The sequence below is a fragment of the Mustela lutreola genome, chromosome 12 (assembly GCF_030435805.1).
Source record: "Mustela lutreola isolate mMusLut2 chromosome 12, mMusLut2.pri, whole genome shotgun sequence".
NCBI classification, from domain to species: domain Eukaryota; kingdom Metazoa; phylum Chordata; class Mammalia; order Carnivora; family Mustelidae; genus Mustela; species Mustela lutreola.
In genome coordinates this window covers 79948726-79964829 of record NC_081301.1, presented here as the reverse complement: position 1 = coordinate 79964829, position 16104 = coordinate 79948726, and positions in this window count along the sequence as shown.

The window sequence follows — 16104 nt, the reverse complement described above, 5'->3', positions numbered from 1 at the left end:
GTCTATATGCAGTGGGTGATGGAATTGTGAATGAGCTGGTATTGTCATTTCAGTCTCCTTAATGATAAATACCAATCTTCATAGTCCTACCCATCGCTGGGCAGTGCCCAAAAATCATTATGAGGGCAAAACAAATGGACTCAGAGTGCTACATTTCATGTGTTTCATAAGCATACACAGCCTCCATCTGAAATGGATACCAAAGCACTGAGCAACTCATGTTAATTTGAATTCTGCTGCATAAAACATGAAAAGAGAGTCAGCTTCCAGAACAGCAATGTTATTTATTGCAGAGAGAAAATGCCATATGGAAAGGGAGCCCAGAGACCAGGATTCTGGGTTTATCTGCTCCTTGGCTTCAGTCTATAACCTTGAGCAATTCATGAAACCTCCCAGGGCCTCCATTTCATGGGAATGGTGATAGTAATAGGAAAACCTCTACTACAATTGCTGCCCAGGGATCCTCTAAGAATTAATGAGATAGTGTCTACAGAGCATTTTGAAACCCTTAGACAAAATGAGAAAGATAACTAAGAAACATTTTAAGATATTTTAAATCAGGATGAGACTCCAATTTGGACTTTTTTAAAGGTGGCCTGCGCACGGCTGATTTATTCCTTAGAAATTCAAAGGTAACAAAGTAATCGAGCTGAGGTACACTACAGATTTTTAAATAATCCAATTATCTTTATCCATTATGAGGTTGATTCTGGTAAACCAAACTAATTTCTGTTTATGATGAGGAAATATGAAGGAAATTGTGTTAGGCAAAAATGGCCAAAATGTAATTTATTTCCCAGCCAAATATTATCTTTCAATTCACTTTTGCTTCAAAGGTGTCTATATTGAATGTTCGCAGTTCAAATATTCAGCCAGTATTTTTTTAGCTGTCATTTTATTGCTTTGTTGTGAGGAAGTGCTTTTGAATTTATATAGAATTGAAACATATCTGGTTAATATTTTTTAAATATTTAACATATAAAAGTTGTTTCAAGTAGTAATAATAAAGGAGTACTCATTTCACCTTACTGTCGTTAGTTGTCTAGCAACTTCAATTTCTAAAGAGTGTATTTTTTTTAAGATTTTTATTTATTTATTTGTCAGAGATCTCAGGTAGGCAGAGAGGCAGGCAGAGAGAGAGTGGGGGAAACAGGCTCCCTGCTGATCATGACCTGAGCAGAAGGCAGAGGCTTTAACCCATTGAGCCACCCAGGTGCCCCCTAAAGAGTGTATTTAAACACTGATTGTATTTTAGGAGCACATGAACAGCCATTTCATAATCATAATGTAGATATCTAATTAATTAACGTAAACTATACTAATGGTATGTGGGGAAAAGCAGCTTAAAAATCATTATATATAGTATAACTTGTGTGCATTTTTAATAGTACTAGAAAAAAGGTTTTTAAGTCTATATGTGGGAGTATTTATATTGGTTATCTGTATAGTGGATGTCAAGAATTTATTTTTTAAAAATTTTTAAAGATTTTATTTATTTATTTATTTATTTATCTATCTGAGAAAGAGAGAGAGATAGCAAGAGAGAGCATAAGTGGGAAGGAGGAGCCGGCACACTGCTGAGCAGAGAGCCCATGTGGGGCTCCTCCGAGGACCCTGAAATCATGACTGGAGCAGGCACCCCTGAATTTCTTATTTTCTTTAAATAACTTTTGAGTGTCCAGATATTTGCACAGTAAGCAAAAAATAAAGCTAATTTTATTTTAAAGATTAAAATAATTTCTGTAGATGGAGATGTTCTCTTTCTCCCTCTTCTCAGGGTTTTGTAATGAAGGTAAAAGTACTTTGGTGATTTGTGAATTGCTCTGCAAGTGTGTATTGTTGGTGATATTATACTCCAAATTTCAAGCCCTTTAAAAATGAAGACTATTTCTCTATTCGTTCCAGGAATATCCTTGCACTGCAGCTGTGTAAAAATATTTTCTTCATTTGGAAACCAACCCAAGATCACTTTTATATAAGTTAGAAAAAAGTACAACACATTTCCTTCACACCTCAAATATCACAGATGGAAAACTGTCATTTTTGCCTCACTATTTTCTGTGCTAAAATGATTTAAAAAAATAATAATGTGGCAAATTTACTATCTATGCCTTAGGAAAATTTTAGATTTTAACTATTTCTGCTTATAAGTGACTACTTGTGAATGAATTTTTGCCTAGTAATAACCACTTCTTTTAGTGATTTGAATGCACAAATACCAGTGAACGTTTATTTACAATTAAGAACAAAACTTGATATTACCCATTTATGTAGTGCCTGTTCCTACATACACAAGTAAATCTATATTGTTTTCAGTAAAGAAACCACTTTCAATTCAGAATAGTTCAGATTCTTTTGGACAGAGATCACAAGTAGGCAGAGAGGCAGGCAGAGAGAGAGGGAGGGGGAAGCAGGCTCCCTGCTGAGCAGAGAGCCTGATGCGGGGCTCGATCCCAGGACTCTGGGATCATGACCTGAGCTGAAGGCAGAGGCCTTAACCCATTGAGCCACCCAGGGGCCCCCAGAATAGTTCAGATTTTTAATATACATGATGGAAATTTTATAATACCTCATTTCATTTTCTGATATGTAAAAAAAAAAAAAAGCAAAGAACTAAAGAAGCAAACAGATAATTTTGATATTTTAAGATACCTGATGATTTTTTAATGACTCCATGACCAATATGATCAATAGTTCCTAATTAACAATACAGGTAATAATGAGGCCTGTAATACATCAACATGTAACTGTAAACACTTCGAGGTAACGTTTAAAAGAAGGTTCTATGTCAGATATTAGAACTTCTAAAATGTATCTTATACTGGTTTCCACCTCTTTGGGAGATACAGACATTTGTTTTATTATTGCGAATTATTATTATATTAGCTGGTTAACTCTGATTTGTAAGCTCTTTTTTTTTTTTTCTTAAAGATTTTATTTATTTATTTGAGAGAGAAAAAAGAGAGAGAGAAAGAGAGTGCACACGCACAGGAGGGGGTGAGGGGCAAAGGAAGAGGGATAAGCAGAGTCTCAGCTGAGCAGGGAGCCTGATGCCCACCTCATTCAAGGACCCTGGGATCATGACCTGAGCCCAAGGCATACACTTAACTGCCTGAACCACCCAAGCATCCCAGAATCATAAACTATTCTTTAAAAAAATCATTAGTTAGCTAAAGTTATTTTGTCTGCAGTTTTGATCATGCCTTGCTAGTTCTACTATTATCAGCCACCCCCATTGCTGCATATGTGCACCAACCTTCTAATGGCTCCCCCTCTTTTTTCTTTCTTTTTTTTTTTAAGATTTTTTTTTTTTTTAAATTTATTTGACAGGCAGAGATTACAAGTAGGCAAAGAGTCAGGCAGAGAGAGAGAGGGAGGCAGGCTCCCTGCTGAGCAGAGAGTCCTATGTGGGACTCAATTCCAGGACCCTGGGATCATGACCTGAGCCGAAGACAAAGGCTTAACCCGCTAAACCAACCAGGTGCCCCTCCCCTCTTGTTTTAATAATAGCTTTTGCCACCACTAGAAAAGTGAAGTTGCAATGTCCGCCTCCTTGGGAGTATGAACCCACAAATGTGGTATATCTATCATGTACACTGCAATACAGAAACTTTGGTAGGTCCATAGGTATCAGTAATGAAATATCTACAAACAAGGACCCAAATTACTATCACTATAAACAGATTTTCTTTTTAAGTAAAATAGCAATATGGAAGAGATAATTTCTGTAAAATATGAAAAGATAATGTTATTAAAGATAAATATGTAAAATAAAATGAAGAAAAAATGTAATTTCTTTAAATGAAGTCACTTCTTACTCATTAAAATCAATCCTTAGTTATTTAAGAGTGTTCAGATGTCATGAGGTTCTGGAATTCTTTGCTTGAGAGTTGCTGTTGGTTAATAGTGTAGCTTCTGCTTGCTCCTCCAGGGATGAGTTGACTGTAGGAACTTAAGAGAAAACATATGGGAACTCTTCTCTGACTTGTGGCCTCTCTAAGGCAGAAACTCAGGCCTGACTCCTTTATAAGCCCAGGAACCCAGATGTTTGGAACCTGGGTTCTCCTTAGGAGAATGGACATCGCAGACATGATTGTCCTTATTTTTCTTCTACCTTTCTGTCCAAACTCTCCTGTGGAGATGAAACCCCCAAGTTGTGATTAGCTACTGACGATGTTCAAATCTACACTTCGGGTCGGTGTTCCAGACTTGTGTCTAAGTAGCCTGCTCTAATAATTCATCAACTAGATAATATAGAGGGACCTGAAGTATTTAAAAATTAACTCATCTAAAACCTCCACCTATTCTGGTATTGGAAAGTTGAAGTTTTAGTGTCATGATAAATGCCTCATTGCTTCAAACTTCAATATTCTCACTTGTAGAATGGTGAAAAGAATTTCCTCTTTATAGAGGATTATGAGGCTTAAATGTGGTAATGCATATAAAAAGCTTAGCACAGGGCCAATAACAGTGTTAACTCTTAATACTGTGGAAGTAGTAGTGATGGTAGGTGATCATCCTTTCTACTTTTCCCAAATAGTTTTTGCTTATTTATTTGTTTCTTAATTTAGAATATGAGCCCATATCTGCAAGAACCATATCCTCGCTATCTTTGCTTCTGACATGGTATTATCTGCTGTTTGTTAAGTGACTAGATTCGTAAATATTGCATTACTTGTCTTTTACATGCTATAACCATTTACATTTGATGTAAAGCTTCTTTTGTGCTGTCTCTATTTTGAACATCTCAATTCCTTATGAGGCATGTAAGACGTATACAGTGTATTCATAATCCAAGGAAAGAGGGTGGGAACTAAGTAACTTGTCTAAGCTTGGATAACCAAGTAAATGGCAAATGTTATAAGTGATCTCCTGACTAGATTGTACTTTTCTTGTTAAGAACACAGTCATCTTTATGCCAAATATACCTTTATTTAATTCCAATTGGATCTGTCAATGAAGGCATGAGAGGAGTAGTTAGAACAAAATCGTTGGTGTAGTTCCAGAAAGATACACATAATGATTTCCTCAATAATGACTTTATCATAGGCCAAAATGGGCTGTGATCTTTCATAAAAAATTGGCTTGACATGAAAACAAAGCTCAACACAAAGTGAAAAGACTTGCCAATGCCTTCTAGACTGATGACTGATCTTCAGAGCCAGCATAAATTTCTTCAAACTCCAAGAGCATGACGATATAATAATGTCCATATCCAAGCTATGTATACATGGCCCACAAAGAAATCGAAAACCAGAGTTTGGGGTAAATCAAAGTATTTAGCAATCGGTATCTGATACTTCAACGTGAGCCTGACCTCAGGGTTAGAGAAGACTGGCCTGGTTCTGTGTGATGGGAAATGATTTGACCTGAGAGAATATAAGCAGAAAAGGGCTCCGCTGAATCTCTGTGTGACCTCGCCAAGCACGCCGAGTACAGAGAAGCAAGTGACTTGAATCTTTTTATAACAGGAAGCTCCAGGTGTCTCCATGTTCTGGCATAGTATTCATTTTTCATTTTGGGTATGGAATGAAAGGGAGCAGAATTTGTCACCCCCACATATGCCTCTTTGGCATAGGATTATTTTAGGATGATTATTTTTGAGAAACAGCCGACACAGGAGAAGCTCTGAAAACCAAGTAAAATGTACTCTTTTGTAAGAGAAATTTACATTTGTTAACCTGAAAACTAAAACTTGGTTTGCTCATAGTGGGCCATCAGGAGCATCAAGAGAGTAAGATTTCAGGCCTCTTGAAAGCTAGGCTCTGAACTCACACAGTGTCAGTTTCTAACACATCACATTTGTCAAAGCAAGTCACCAGGTAAAACCAGACTTAAGAGATGAGAGGTGCCTCACAAAGGTGTGATATTTTTCCTAATCTGTTACAGCCAAGAGTTACACTCACATCTCTCCTCTCCCTTGATTAAAATTCAATTAAAATTCCCAGCCATATTTTAGTGTTCAGAAAAAATAAACTTCCTCCTTTTGTTGTCCTCTTCTTCATCTGTTGTTTTATCATATCCTTGTCAGAAGCCTTATCTCCTCTTCGAAAATACAGGGTTGTTTTTCTTTCTTTCTTTTTTTTTTTTTTTTAGATTTTATTTATTTATTTGACCCAGAGAGAGAGATCACAAGTAGGCAGAAAAGAGGGTGGGAAGCAGGCTCCCCACTGAGCAGAGAGCCCGATGTGGAGCTCAATCCCAGGACTGTGGGATCACAACCCGAGCTGAAGACAGAGGCTTTTTTTTTTTTTTTTAATATTTTATTTATTTACTTGACAGGCAGAGATCACAAGTGGGCAGAGAGGCAGGCAGAGAGAGAGAGGAGGAAGCAGGCTTCCTGCCAGGCAGACAGCCCAACCCGGGACTTAATCCCAGAACCCCGAGATCGCGACCCGAGCCGAAGGTAGAGGCTTAACCCACTGAGCTACCCAGGCACCCCCTAAAATGCAATTCTTGAGGCAAAGTATAGCACCATTTTTTTAAGGTAACCATTCCTATGAAGCTAAGATTTGAATTTTCAAGTTTTAACTTGCCAAATCTGTAAATAGGCAATGGCTATTTTGCTTTGGTCCTTCCTTTTTCAGATTTCCTGTTTTTCAAGAACATAATTATCCTTCATTCTTTTGTTGACAGGCTTTGGACATTAGCTTACAAACCCAACAATGTGATTGTCTTTTATTTTACTGTTGTTAAATTAAGTTTGCAAGTCATCAGTCTAATGTTTGAAGTTGTGAGTGGCTCACTTATCTTTGGAGACTATATGTGTATGGTTAAGTTTGCATCCGAAAGTTTCCCAAACAGGCTCACTATGCATGTGAGTATAAATAATTCTGTTGATAAAAGTAAGGGTGAATGAGAGGGAGAAAGGGAGAGTGTGTGTATGTGTGTGTGGTGTGTAGGGGGACACAGAGGGCAAAGATGTGCTCGCCTGAGTCAAGGAGGAGTAATAAATAAATCCAAAGAAAGCTAACTAGTGAGAGGCAAACACAGAGAGATTTTCAAAAGATACATCTGCACTACTTCCTATGCGCAGCTGCCCAGGTATGTGAGATGATGCTGGAAAAGCAATTGAAAATTCCCACCGGCCTCTGTATAAATCCGTTTCATTCTGGGGTCATCCATCAGTCTCCACCAAGTCAGGAGGAGCCTCCATTGGCTACCCGCTGCGTGCTTCTGTTTATATGAGTTTCTATCCTGTTGCCGAGAACCTTGTCAGATGAAGAGCAAGCCACATTTACCTGTAACTGCCTTACACTGGCTTGTGATGCCTAATCTCTTTTATTGATCCTACTTGCTGGTTTCTGGAGACCATTGATTTTCCTGGCTGTCAGTTTGTGGCCTTGCCTCCTTAATGTTTATTTAGACCAGCCTCCATAAATTGTTTCTGGTACGGAGGGCGAGGGAGGCAGCAGGAGGTCAGGGGTGCGTGTATACCTGTCCATAAATATAAATCACAGCTTTTGTTCTTTGCTGTTGTTTGTGAACACTGTTTGCAAGGTGAATAAAAAACGGAAGTATTCCGCTAAAATGTGGGAAAACCATTACAAATTCCCCTGTGACTGTCTTTTTTTTTTTTTTTATTGCAGTCTAGATTTTCAATTTTCTGAATCCTAATGGTACCTCTTGTTGTCTACTCAAACATGTAATGTTTCTTTTTGTTAAAGTGGAGGAAGAAAAAAGCGAAGGCATTGCTTGTTTGCCAGCACAGAGCTGTGCGTCTGAATGCTGGTGGGTTGGTTTCCCCTTCCCACCACTCAGATTGCTTTTTGTCAACACAAGCATATATAGTCATAAATTTCCGTCTTTCAGGGGAAAAAAAAAGGAAGTAACACTGGAGTTGGCAGCACCTGGTTGAACAATTGAATCAGCACAGCTCTTCATAATGAAGCATATAAGACTATCTATTTAGACAAAGGCCATGGCTGTAGTGGAAGGACCTGTTAAGGTGTATGGCAGCTCGCGGTCAGCGTGTTCTCACAGGGGGTCGAAGGGCGAAGTACCGAGTACCACTGTACCTGCAATACCAGTTGACAAGGCCAGTTAAGCACAAGGCAGAATAGAAAATTGTTGCAAGCAGGTGGCTGCTCTGTTATAAATAATTCAAGGACACGTCCTGCAAAATCCAAGGGAAAAGCCCCACAGCTCATTATAACAGTGAGTTGGTAGACTGCTAGATCCTTAAATCACTGGAAAATGTTTTGCAACAGCTAAGAATTTTTTCTCCTCTGCAGTAGTAGACATGATAGTCACTACGAGGTGACAAGTGGTTCCCCTGAGGCCAGAGGACAGCAATCAGCAGAGGGGCGGCCTGGGCAGCTACTCCTGCAGTTGATATTGAAGGGTTGTGCACAGAAACAACGCCCAAAATAAATCATCAGAAAAAGGAGAAGCATCCTCAAGACAGGAAAAGAAGTACCTTTCAGAAAACACCTATGGAACATTTTGCCCGATTTAGCAGTCTCCGTTTTAACTTAGCTTTTTCATATTAGTGAATGTTCTGGATCTACTTGACTTATCTAGCCTTCTCACTTCCACCTGTTTCTCTAAGACGCTTCCTGTGATTCTTGTACTTCGTTGCCGGTGGTGCTCATGTGGGTCCTACAATTTTATATGCACTCCTCATTCTCTTTTAAATCTCTACTCTTTCATGAAATAATTAATTTTCACTATTACAGTCAATGGTTTTCTATTTCTCAGAAATCTTATAGCAAATTTAACCCACACCGGAGTGTGATTACTTACTTACGGTGATGTACTGTAGTAACAAGCCCCCATATCACAGGGCTTAATGCACAAAGATTTGTTTCTTGCTCCCAGAGCCCAGTATGGATCTGGAACTCTCCTTAGTGGTTTCCGGTCTAGTGTTGGCTCAGGAATCCAAGCTCCTTTCACCTAGACTGTGATATGCCAAGTACATGGCCTCCAAAGTAGGCACCGAGGAGAAGGGAGAGCATGGCCAAACACACAGTGGGTTTTATACCCAGAGCAGGAAATAAAGCACATTTCTACTTTAGAAAAGAATTGTTTTGCAATATTTGAGTATTTTTTCATCTAAAATAATTGTCTCTCTGCACCATCAAGGCTAAAGTACATTCCAGATTCATCAGTTGATCCACACAGAAATATTTCAGGATCATAAAATATTTAGAAGATTATCACTTAAACTTGGCATAAGGCTTTTTGAAGCAACGCAAGAAACCAAAAAGTTAAAAGAGAAAATATTGGTATATTTGACTAAACAAAATATTTTAGAAATCGATTATGTAATAGACAATCACCTTAATTATCACCACAGTTGAGGTTAAAAACAAATCACATGTGAGAAGGAAATACAGGCAATATAAATATTATTCATGTAAAAAGATCTCTTTTGGGGCACCTGGGTGGCTCGGTCAGTTAAGCGTGTGACTCTTGGTTTCAGCTCAGTTCATGATCTCAGGGTCGTGAGATTGAGCCTGGTGTTGGACTCTGTGCTCAGTGCAGAGTCTGCTGGAGATTACCCCTGTCCTTCCCTTAACAAATGTGCACACACTCTCTCTCTCAAATAAATAAATAAAATTTTTCTTTTTAAAGATCTCTTTCAAAGCAGTAAGGGAAAGAGCCACAATAGTAATAATCTAGTCAAAAAAAGAAAAAAAGTAAACCAGTCAAAGTAAGAAAATGTGCCTAATAAATATTAGGCATAATATAAATATGTATACTCAGCAATTAAAAAGAGATGAGTTTTTGACCTTAGACTATGAAAATTTTTAAAATAATGCAATTGTTATGGTTGTGTGAAAACAGACTCAACTATACCATTGGTAGGATTATAAGCCAAAACTACTTATTTAAAATGTAATTTGAGGGATTTCTGGGTGGCTCAGTCATTAAGCATCTGCCTTTGGCTCAGGTCATGATCACGGGGTCCTGGGATCGAGCCCCACCTTGGGCTCTCTGACCTGTGGGAAGCCTGCTTCTCCCTCTCCCACTCCCCCTGCTAGTGTTCCCTCTCTGGCTGTCTCTCTCCCTGTCAAATAAATAAAAAAAATCTTAAAAAAATAAAATAAAATGTAATTTGCTAGTGACAATTCAAATTTAAAATGCATGTAACCATCAAGCCATTAGCCCCACCTCTAGGAATTTTATCCCACAGGACCTTGTGCACAAATGATGCATGATGACATGAAATGATCACACCATTGGATGTCATGGCAAGAAAAACAGCCTCAAAGAGGTACAAGAAATGTTAAATAAATTGCAGTGCATCTAACTATGTAATACTAGGTAATTCTATTTATTTTGATCTACTTGTGCTGAAATACAGTAGTTCCCCCTTATCTGCAGGGCTGTGTGCTAAGATCCAGGGGATACATGAAAAAATGGATAGAACTGAACTTTATATATACTATGCTTTTTCTAATACATACATACCTATGACAAAGTATAATTTCTAAATTAGGCACAGTAAGAGGTTAACAAGAATAATAATAAAATAGAAAAGGGGCATCTGGATGGCTCAGTCATTTAAGTTGTCTGACTCTTGATTTGGGCTCAGGTCATAATCTCAAGGTCATGGGATGAAGCTCAGCCGGGAGTCTGCTTGCAACTCTTCCTCCTTCTGCCCCTCCCCCTGACTGTCGTGCGTGTGTGCTCTCTCTCTCTCTCTCTCTGTCTTTCTGTCTCTCAGATAAATAAAATCTCAAAAATGAACAATTATAGCAATATATGGTAAGAAAAGTTCTGTAAATGTGGTCTTTCTCTAAGTATCTTCTTGTACTATATTCACCTGATGGTGTGAGGTGATAAAATGCTTGTGTGATGAGGTGAAGTGGGGTGAATGACATGGACATTGTGCCATAGTGTTAGCTGCCATTGACTTTCTCTCTGTATTTCAAAAGTAGGTCATCTACTTCTAGACCATGGTTGACAGTGGGTAAGTGAAACTATAGAAAGTGAAACCACATCAATGGGGGGACTATTTTAATAGATTGTCCATGAATAATACTAGGTGAAAACTTAAAGGATTTAGAGGAGGAAAAAAGTGTGTACAATCCCATTTTTGAAAAAAAAAAAATCAAATCAGAAAAATACTATGTATATGTTAGCTTGTGTGTGTATAGGGAAAATTCTGGAAAGACAAAGACTGGATTGTTCATGGGACTTACTATCTCAGGGGATTAGAGTGGCTCTCCTACTGTTATTTCAATTTTTACCACTTCAGCTGCTGCCCCTGCTGGCCAACACCTAGATGGAGAGGCTGTGAGTACTCTGCACATGTTAACCCATCTAATTCCCTCAGCGCACCTGGGAAATAAGTATTAGTAACCTTCCTATTTCACAGGTAAAGATACTGAAGCCCTGAGAGCATTAGTATCCTGACACCGGCAAGGAGGAAAGCTCCAGTTTTAATTTCATAAATTTCTATTCTTGACTTCCCACTCAAATCTCCACATAGTTTCCCAGATTGATTGTATTAAAACTGAAATTAGATCATATCCCCCCTCTGCATGGAACCCTTCAGTGACTTTCTCTTCAGAATAAAATCTGATGTTTTGATGATGACCTACAGGATCTTGGGTTCTGCTCCCTCTTGAGCCTCATCTTCTACCAGGCACATTTGTCTACTTGTTCTTCCCTGCTATTTATACTAGAGATCACTTCACTTAGGCGCTGCTCAAATATCCCGCCTTCCACACATCTCCAGATACCTCTTGAATGCCTTACAGTGCTTATTATGTATTTATGCATTGGATTATTATCTATTTAAAACAAATGTAAAGCCACTTGTTTTATCCCTATATCTGGAGTGTCTAGAAAAGTATGTGGCACAAAGTTGGTGTTCATTAAATATTTGTTGAATAAATAAATCACTTTTAAAAACAACAACAAAAAATGCTGAAGTGAGTTACTGCAGGAATAAGTTGTGATTAAGATTGAATAGCCATGTGTGTGTGCCTGTGTGTATGTGTGTGTAAAGGGAAAGCATAGTTGAAACTTGTTTACCCTGGAGATTTTCAGCAGTACATAAACAAAAGACAGATTTTCTTTTAAAGACTCAGTTGAATTAGTTTAGTTCATATATTTGGCATTTGATTCCTTCAAGTGAAACCAAAACTGAAAAAAAGAGATAAAAGGAAGTAGTCTAAATGGAGGTTAATTCCACTTAAGAGATGTATGGTAGTTTGGAATTACCTGTTATTTCCCACCCACCTTCTCTTCATTCTGTACCTACCTGCCTCAGCCACCTGTTCAGGCAGATAAAAATGTGTCACTGAATAGATGAACTATACCTGAGCAAACAATGGATTAAATATCTATGAGGGAAATTGTTTTCTGATCTTATTTAATAATCAGTTAAATCGATTTTAATAACTACATTCTTTGCAGCTGTATGATTCTAACTCATCCAAGAAAACCATTTTCAGGGGCACCTGGGTGGCTCAGTGGGTTAAGCCTCTGCCTTTGGCTTAGGTCTTGATTTCAGGGTCCTGGGATAGCGCCCTGCATCAGACTCCCTGCTCAGCAGGGGGCCTGCTTCCCTCCCCCCTTCCCCAATGCCTGCCTCTTTGTTCACTTGTGATCGATCTCTCTCTCTCTCTCTCTCTCTGTCAAATAAATAAATAAATAAATAAATAAGATCTTTACCAAAAACCCCCACAAAATTTAAAAAATAAATAAATATATAAATAAAATCTTTAAACAAAAAAAAAAGGGAAACCATTTTCATATCCTGTTCATTCAGTTACAATGGTTTGGTTGAATGTTTTGGTTGGAAGCCACTCTACATACTGCAGTTATGACAAGGGTTTTATAAAGTATAAGGAATGAAAAATTTAAACAACCTTAAAACTCAGGGAGCACATGGGGGCAGAGTCCCTCTTGATCCCCTCAGCCCTAAGCACTGAATCATGTGGTTCTCAGGGAAGCCCCCAGGAAGCCGTGCATATTTCAAGAATTTCTGGCAAAGTCCCATCAACAATTTCAGCATAAGGCAGCAAAAGGGTGGTTGTTAAGAGCTTACCAGGAAGTCCCCATGAATCACATCTCCCTGCATGGCTGGACAGAACTGCTTCTAGGGAATAATGGCTTCTCTTTCCCTTCTGCCTTCTTTGTGCAAATGACTCTTATTGGCCAACTCTTTCATGGAGGGTATTCTGGAAATTCTAGAAGAAACTTTCAAAGAGGATGATGATCCGACAATAGGGAGTCTGCAAATTTCCTTTAATGTCACATCTCTTTATGATTCAGAGTTTAGTACACACCATCACTTTTTTCCTAAGCAAATATAGATGTGTTTGTGAAGATCGTAGGACAGAAGTTGTAAACTAGCAGTTACAGTGGACTATGTTTTTTGTTTGTTTGTTTTTGTCTCTTTTGGCCCACATAGTATCTTTGTTGTCTGCTTTTTGGTTGAGCTGATATTTACAAAGTGGAAAATTTCACATATAAATGTGGATTTCTGGTTTTTCCTGAAAAACAGAAGATTGGCCAGTGCTAGCCTCCATTTCCCATGATGACTGTATCTGAATGATGCCCTTTTGGGCATGGCATGTGTTTGTGAGTCTTGCGCAGCTCCACACCTCTAAGAATGGCTCTTCCACCTAGTTCCCTCAGCTCACTCATATTAATTCCTTGAGACCTAGAGATATTAGAGAATGTAACTTTTGTTCTAGAACTTCAGGGAGGATATAATCATGACTTTTGTAGCATGAATGTCCTAAATATCTCATCACATACTATTTTTAGGAGCTATTAGCTATGGGTGAAGCATGTTCCCTCCTTCCCAAATCATGTTTCCTAGGCACATTTTCACACCATAAGTTAATAGTCTTTTCAGCTTGTACAAACTTCTTTATTTTTCACATGATAGTATTTTTAACTTAAGGAAAATTAAAAGTAATTTTCGTGAAAACTTTCCATGCACCCCATGACATAACAAAAACACAAAGGTCCCACTGGTGAGTAGGTTTGAGCAGTTAGCTATAACCACTGATATGGTCATTCCCGTACATCATGCTTATAATCCATGTGACTTAAACTCATATTCAGCAAAATACAAATTGCTGAAGATTATAGACCTTTCGAGTCACTGAAAAGAAGACAAAAACATGGCAAATAAATTTTTGAAAGTCAGAAGTTTGATGTGAACTCATGTACTTTTATATATGTCTCTTCCTGCATATAAAAGCATCACATGTACACAAGTATACACACACACACACACACACACACACACACACACACACTTCCCATACTGTTTTCTTAGCCTCTCCACACACAACACAATTTAGTTTTCGGTGACAGTAAACTGAATAACCTTCATTTTTTTGATGTTGACCGAACCCCCCCCGCCAAAAAAAACAAAAAAATCAGAAAAAAAAGCAATCAAATGTAATGAATTTTGCTATGAAAATCCTACAAAAATGAAGTTTAGAAATACATACTATACCAAAATCAAACATGTAAACAAAAGACAAGCTAACTGCCTCAGCAAGTGAAGTATGAATTGAATGTTGAACAATAGGTTTTTGTTGTTGTTGTTGTTTTCCAGGAGATTCAGACCTGGGTTGAAATTAGGTGAAGAAACATCTTGTCACCTGAAGTGATTATGGACTCTTCAGGTAATTTGGAAGCCTGAAGTTAGAGGGCTGGAAATGTACATATTAAAAAACACTTAAACTTTGGAAAGTCTTATAAATAATGTGCAGCTGTCCAGCAGTATGTATAAAGTCTGCCAACTGTATAAAGTCTCCACAAATTCTGTTTTGGTTTGGCATTCAGTGGAGTAAAATAATATATCTGTTCCCTGTTTTCCACTTGAAGGCGACTCTGCTTGAGTGTTCTCTATACCAGTGCTTGTTTTTCCCCATGACTGACATTCAAATACCAGAAATGACAAGTTATTGGCTATTGAGGAGAATAAAAATTCATTTATGTCTATAAATATCCAAGAGTTGTTTAGTTAGGAGGAAACAGATGACCTAACAGAAGACTAAATCTTGGCAAGTTGACTTTCATTGGCTGAACCCTGCCAATTTCATTCTAGCCAGCTGGTTTCCTCTAATCCTCTCCTGTTCCTTCTGTTTGAATGATTTTGTAGGGTTTTTTTATGCCACATGCATCCATCACCACCAACTCCAAACAAAGAGCATGCTGGGTGAGAACAAAGCACAGATGAGCTGTCTAGGGGTTCAAGTATACTGGGGACGAGGCCAAGGAAACGCATCAAGAAATTCACACATCCGCAGCTACAAGTTAGTCACAATACAGAAAACGAAATTTAAGAGGGAGCCCCAAATCCTTTATTCTTGTAGTTTAGTTGACTGGAAAGCTGGAGGCTCTCCAAATGACCTTTAGTTCAACCTAAATTATGTTATTCTTTTTTTTGCTCAGAGAATCCAAACAGAAGGGTGAGGAGTCCACAGAGAAAGACCTGCAAAGTGACAGACAGGAAGCTTGCCCTGATTGTGTAAGGCAGTGAGTCAGTTTGAGTCAATTAAGCTTATAATTTCTTTCTTTTTAAAGGTTCCATTTTTTTCCCTCAAAATAGTCTTTTCTTGTATTTCCTTTAAATTTCATATTAATGACACAATCAGGTGAGGGTTTGATTATAATTAAACTTCTCCCTCTAAGGGGCTGGAGTGTCTTGTCAAATAAAGTCGGAAGGGTGAGACCAACAGGGGCAAGAAAGAGGCACAGGGGAAAACCCGGAGCAGGTGTGGAATGAAGCTGCGCACCTTCAGAAAAACTGGAAGCACTATGAAAAATGTACAAATCTGGCCTGCCTGTTTTAATTCCTAAGAGGAAGGGGCCACAAAGAGCATACGGAGAGAAAACAGAAAGAGTTGGTTGATGGATGTTACACATTTAGGTTCTGTAATTACATGGGAAGTTGATTTATCACAATGTCCTTGCATCACTGAAATGTCAGGGGCAAGACACACGTGTGGCCCCATCAGAGGAAGAATTGTTTTTAGGAAGCTCTGCCTTTGCAATCTGGGAACAACAAAAACCAAACCAAAACAGAACAGAAACATGAGGCCAGCGTTATTACTTCTGAGAACTTTCAACGCAATTAATGCATGAAATTAAACATGTAAAGAAGTGGAGAAAAGGAGA